Source organism: Thalassophryne amazonica, chromosome 16 (genome assembly GCF_902500255.1).
Source record: "Thalassophryne amazonica chromosome 16, fThaAma1.1, whole genome shotgun sequence".
In the NCBI taxonomy this organism is placed as follows: Eukaryota; Metazoa; Chordata; class Actinopteri; order Batrachoidiformes; family Batrachoididae; genus Thalassophryne; species Thalassophryne amazonica.
The window spans coordinates 76716864-76723533 of record NC_047118.1 but is presented as its reverse complement, the minus strand read 5'-3'; positions in this window follow the sequence as shown (position 1 = coordinate 76723533).

The window sequence follows — 6670 nt, the reverse complement described above, 5'->3', positions numbered from 1 at the left end:
CACTTTTGGTTTTGCTCCCATTTTGTATGAGATGAACTCAAAGATCTAAAACGTTTTCCACATACACAATATCACCATTTCCCTCAAATATTGTTCACAAACCAGTCTAAATCTGTGATAGTGAGCACTTCTCCTTTGCTGAGATAATCCATCCCACCTCACAGGTATGCTATACCAAGATGCTGATTAGACACCATGATTAGTGCACAGATGTGCCTTAGACTGCCCAAAATAAAAGGCCACTCTGAAAGGTGCAGTTTTGTTTTATTGGGGGGGGATACCAGTCAGTATCTGTGACCACCATTTGCCTCATGCAGTGCAACACATCTCCTTCGCATAGAGTTGATCAGGTTGTCAATTGTGGCCTGTGGAATGTTGGTCCACTCCTCTTCAATGGCTGTGCGAAGTTGCTGGATATTGGCAGGAACTGGTACACGCTGTTGTATACGCCGGTCCAGAGCATCCCAAACATGCTCAATGAGTAACATGTCCAGTGAGTATGCCGGCCATGCAAGAACTGGGACATTTTCAGCTTCCAAGAATTGTGTACAGATCCTTGCAACATGGGGCCGTGCATTATCCTGCTGCAACATGAGGTGATGTTCTTGGATGTATGGCACAACAATGGGCCTCAGGATCTCGTCACGGTATCTCTGTGCATTCAAAATGCCATCAATAAAATGCACCTCTGTTCTTCGTCCATAACAGACGCCTGCCCATACCATAACCCCACCGCCACCATGGGCCACTCGATCCACAACACTGACATCAGAAAACCGCGCACCCACACGACACCACACACGCTGTCTGCCATCTGCCCTGGACAGTGTGAACCGGGATTCATCCGTGAAGAGAACACCTCTCCAACGTGCCAAACACCAGCGAATGTGAGCATTTGCCCACTCAAGTCGGATACGACGACGAACTGGAGTCATGTCGAGACCCCGATGAGGACGACGAGCATGCAGATGAGCTTCCCTGAGACGGTTTCTGACAGTTTGTGCAGAAATTCTTTGGTTATGCAAATCGATTGTTTCAGCAGCTGTCCGAGTGGCTGGTCTCAGACGATCCTGGAGGTGAACATGCTGGATGTGGAGGTCCTAGGCTGGTGTGGTTACACGTGGTCTGCGGTTGTGAGGCTGGTTGGATGTACTGCCAAATTCTCTGAAACGCCTTTGGAGACGGCTTATGGTAGAGACATGAACATTCAATACACGAGCAACAGCTCTGGTTGACATTCCTGCTGTCAGCATGCCAACTGCACGCTCCCTCAAATCTTGCGACATCTGTGGCATTGTGCTGTGTGATAAAACTGCACCTTTCAGAGTGGCCTTTTATTGTGGGCAGTCTAAGGCACACCTGTGCACTAATCATGGTGTCTAATCAACATCTTGGTATGGCACACCTGTGAGGTGGAATGGATTATCTCAGCAAAGGAGAAGTGCTCACTATCACAGATTTCAACTGGTTTGTGAACAATATTTGAGGGAAATGGTGATATTGTGTATGTGGAAAAAGTTTGAGATCTTTGAGTTCATCTCATACAACATGGGAGCAAAACCAAAAGTGTTACATTTATATTTTTATTGAGTGTATTTATATGTACCTTAGTAAACACTAGTAGAGTTCCACCTTAGATTTGGAATGTATAATAGAAGATATATCTTACTGAATTTTCATATCAATTTGATATAAGATATGACTATGAATTGACACAAAGTGCAGCAACAGTGAAAATTAAACATTCTTAAACTAAACAGTAATAATACCACACTCATTTTGCACTCATCATAAGGTTAGCATACTGTGCCATCCAAAAGTATTGAAACATTTGGAATTTCACACATTTTAATTTGTTTATGCCATTTCAAAAACAAGAAATACAAAAAAATAAAATTAAATAAAAAAAAATAAATAAATAAAGAATAAAATTTTCTAAAATTATCTTCCTCAAACTCCACCTGAAAGCAAATCTCTAAAACTTGATAAAACCTGTAAATAATAATCAGTTTTATTGCCAGTTTTCTTCAGACAAGTCAGGGGATGGAAACATGAACATTTCCAAGTCACTGAATATGTCTTGGACTTTATTTACATCAATTATGCAGAAATACAAAAGTTTCTTTGACCAAAACATCAAATCTAGGCTTTCATCTGAAATGTACTTTCTGTCAAATTGTAGCTGAACTTTCAGGTCTTCTTTTTAAGAAAATCCTCCTCTACACGACTTCATCAGGAAGCTGGATTTTAGATTTTTTATTACTTTATATCAAGTTGTAGAGATTTGCTTTCAGTTTGAGTTAAGGAAATTAATTTTAGAAAAAAATGTATTTGAAATGGAATAAACAAATTAAAATGTACGTAATACCAAGTGTTCCAATAGTTTTGCGGGCAACTGAGAAACACTGAGGAGCAGCATCTTACATCTCATATATAGTGCAGCAGATAAGAGAATATTTAGAGTGGACTCATGCAAATGGTGATACAAGCATCAAATTTAGCACAAATAATCCACAGACATGAACTCCTTGAAAAAAACCCTGATTGGCCACTTGAATTTTCAATAGGCAGTCAGGTAGGGGTCAGTTGAAGAATTACACAGGGGTCAAAATTAAAAGATGCTCCAATCATATAGAAAACTACACCACATTATTTGTCTGATCATAAAGATTCCAAAAAGGTATAGTTTGGACAATCTGTGACTGAATCTTATGGAGTTATGAGGTAAAAACAGCAAGGTCAGTTTCATTTTGTACAGGGGTTAAAAATGAAAGTTGCTACATTAATTTTGCTCCAGCTGTATTTGTGCTGAATTTGATGCTTGTATCACCATTTGAAGGATTGTTTCAGTTATGTACTGCACTAATAAGCCAACAGAGCATGAATCAGCTGCTGTATGTTAGCTTAAACATGTGTATATAAGGCAACCCGAATTAAAGGAGAAATGCTGTTTGTAACAACCTGGACCTTATTTCTGACATAAAATAAGGTTGTTTACTCACCAGTATAAGTTTGGTGTGATTAGACATCCATAGTTCAAATGACGTGTTCTGTTCATATCTGAAGCAAACATTTTTTCTTTTTCTACTAAGGTGGATTAGAACTTTTTGTGGTACACAGCACCAGCTACTGGACAGGAGTAACCTAGCAGCCAATGTGAGTCACTGATTTGAAAATGCAGGTCTTAGTCCAGCCAGTTAAGGGATAGAATCGTGCACTTTTTTTACAAAAGCGCCAAACTTTGTCCAGGGACTCTTTAGGTTATATTAAGTCATGTCAAAGCGGGAGACATTTGATTTTAGCCCTGTATCCTGCTTTTTAAAAAGGGTGTTTGCATGGTTATAATACAGTGTATATTTTGCTATTCATATGACAATACGATCATATGGTTATTATGTAGGGGCCAGTGATCAAGATTGGACATTGTTAAGCTGTAGAGAATGGCTACTGCAACTAGTGCAAAGCTATACTGAGCTTATGTGATCATGTATCGTGTGTCGTCATACGTCATCATACATCCATTAGCAGGGTGGTAGTAACTGTTATAGAACTACAGTGTTCTTAAATTGTAACATTAATTTACCATTATATTTTAAGAGTGTAAACTATGTTGAAGTGCATTTGTAGCATACTTTCTTTTTCTATGCATGTAAACAGCTTTCAGTCACTTTAAGTAAATTAAATATAGAGTCATGATTTTATGTTATGGAAGATATAGCATAAGGTAAACTGAGTGTTTTAAATTGTAAACTAACTGGTTATGGCCATAAAAACAAAATTGATTTCTTGTAATTAATAAAAAAGCATTTCTTTCCGTTCAAACACTGTTGTTATTTTAGAGTGTAAATATGTTAGCGTGCATGAGTAGCATCTTTCCTTTGCCCTATGCTCGCAAACAGCTTTATCATATACCTATAAATGATACACCAGCGTGAATGGATAAAACACTAAAGAATTAATAGCAATACACCCTTTTCGCGGACGGGTAATATTTTTCATACCACCCAAGTAATTCAGCCAATCAGGTGTCACGTACAATTCTTTCCGCCTCACTTAGAAAACAGCGCTTGGAACTTGACGTGGATGGATGATGAAAGAAGCAAAACACCGTCGCAATTTATGTAGATATTTTGATGAATTTCTTCATTTACAGCAGCTTCATTAAACAAATCAATCAATCAATCAATCAATCAATTTTTTTATATAGCGCCAAATCACAACAAACAGTTGCCCCAAGGCGCTAAATATTCTAAAGACGTAAAATATTCTGTGTCTGTTAAGAGCTTCACCTCTTGTTCCACGTGTGTATTTCCCACCGGTGTCACATACGTCCACTAATGCTTCAGCTGAATGGTGATCTTTCTTTTTTTCTCACTTGTTTCAGAAGCCATAACTGGCAACTGTCTTCTAGTGTTAGCGGCGGTTAGCCTGTAAGCTCACCGTCGTGCTGATAATCATCCGAGTACATTTGTTTCATGAAGCTGCTGTAAATGAAGAAATCATCAAAAATTCATCAAAATATCGACGTAAATTGCGAAGGTGTCTCGGTAACCGCAGCCGCAGAGCTCCATGGCCATGACTTGGATTCTTTGCGGGTCCCGCATCCGTACCCCCGGAGGCAGTGAGCGAAGGGAGAGCCCGCGCATTGTGTTCTGCGTACATTTATCATTTATAGGTATATGATAAAATCATTATCAAGTTGTTATACCAATGAATATGGCTTTATACACATGTATAAAGCCATATTCATTGGTGAACAACTTGATAACTGATAATATTGCATAGGTATATTGATATTCACAATGAGTTAGACAATATTTAGTCACTTTCCCTAGATTAACACGTTTTCTAAGAGTGTAAGCACACTGAAGTACATTCGAAGCATCCCTACTTAGCCTTAATACATATATAGATTAATGGTTCTCAAAGCGAGGTCCAGGGACCAACATAAGTCCCTGAAAGCCAGGCCTATCAATAATTGTTGCTGTAAATCATGTGACACCAAGAAAAATATATAAAATATGAACTTTCCTTTATACCAAAAGTGCACTGCAAATAAGTATAACTTCAAATATAAAAAAATGCAAACCTGAGTAAATAAATAAACAACGTATAAGGCCACATTAAAATAAAAACAAAATTGCCACAAATATATATAAACAATTAAATAGTGGAAATAAATAACATTAAATAAAATAAATACATTGTACAAAATTAGGCTTGGCTAGTGCAAAATTCACAGAGGAATGGCAGTGGACTGAAACTCCCAGTATGCTCACAGGTCCACTAGTTCTAAAATGGTGCTCATTTGTGCTTGTGCATAAGCTGACAAGAGGCTGTCCAGATCCAAAGACCATTGCACATGTCGCTCTATGGAAATAAGAGCAAGTCCAGAAAATGTCTCCTGGGACATTGTTGCCCTGAGGTAGGTTTTTTATAAGTTCTAAAGCTGAGAAGCTTCTCTCTCCAGAGGCATTAGTGACTAGTAGAGATAGAAGTAGACAAAGAGCACTACTGAGGTTTACACAGAGATCCAGAAGTTGCTCTTTGTAAATGTAATCAAGCATCATTCTTGGACAGGAAGCTCTAGCATCAGGAAAGGTATGGACTATAGCTCTTACACAACCAAATCCTCACAATCTACACCGTGTCATGTTTTTCCCGGTTCTTGCAGTTTTCTGTGAGTTTGGCGCTCTGATCACTCTCTCTCATCTTATCGTTTGAGAACAGAAAACCATAAAGGCCAGAAGCATCTTCCATTTATGAAAATCTGTCATTCAAGCTGTTGAGGTTTGTGTCCCCTATAATAGGGACAGAAAAAAACTCCCTCTTATGCCCCTTTCACACCAGCGCAAACGTAGAGTTTAGTGTACGCCTGAAATGTGTGCGTACTTGGCGTTTTTCCTGCATGTCACATCGCTGCACTTGGAAAACACTGCTGTCTTGTCAAAGTTTGTAACCTCAAATCACAAAGTTCAGTCTGGTGTGTGCTCCCCAAAAAAGAAAAAAAACGAAAGGAAAATATTGCCATTTGAACTCACATACTTAAACATCAGGCTTCTTGTTTGACCATGAGAGAGAGAGAGAGAGAGAGAGAGAGAGAGAGAGAGAGAGAGAGAGAGAGAGAGAGAGAGAGAGAGAGAGAGAGAGAGAGTTGTCACTCTGTCTGCTCTTTTTTTTTTTTTTTTTTAGACCTGCTGTTTGTGTTCTCTGGATTTCGAAAGAAATTCATTTTATGAATTGAAGGAATGTAACCATGTTTTCTGATGAGCATTTTAACGGATGGATCCCTGCCGGCTCATGCACACATGTTGTGGGCTGTGTGGATCATTTTATCGCAGACTCACGCACGTTGGAACCCACGCGCTGCGGTCTGTGTGGATCAAACCTGTTCACATGCAAATCTGAAACCTTTTCACACTCTGCAAACTGCTGCCTGGTTTGCACAAACAGAGACGCAGTTCACTCTGAGATCACCGGAGACACTAAATATTATTACGTCATGTCAGCCCTGAGCTCCATGGCAACGAGGATGATCACACTCCTGCAAAGCCTCTCTGCTGTGAACAAATACACAGCCATCAAGGATGTGTCAGCACTCAGCAGCACCAAGACAATGAGGGTGATCTTGCTCCTGCAAAGCCTCTCCCTCCACAGTAGCGCTTCTACC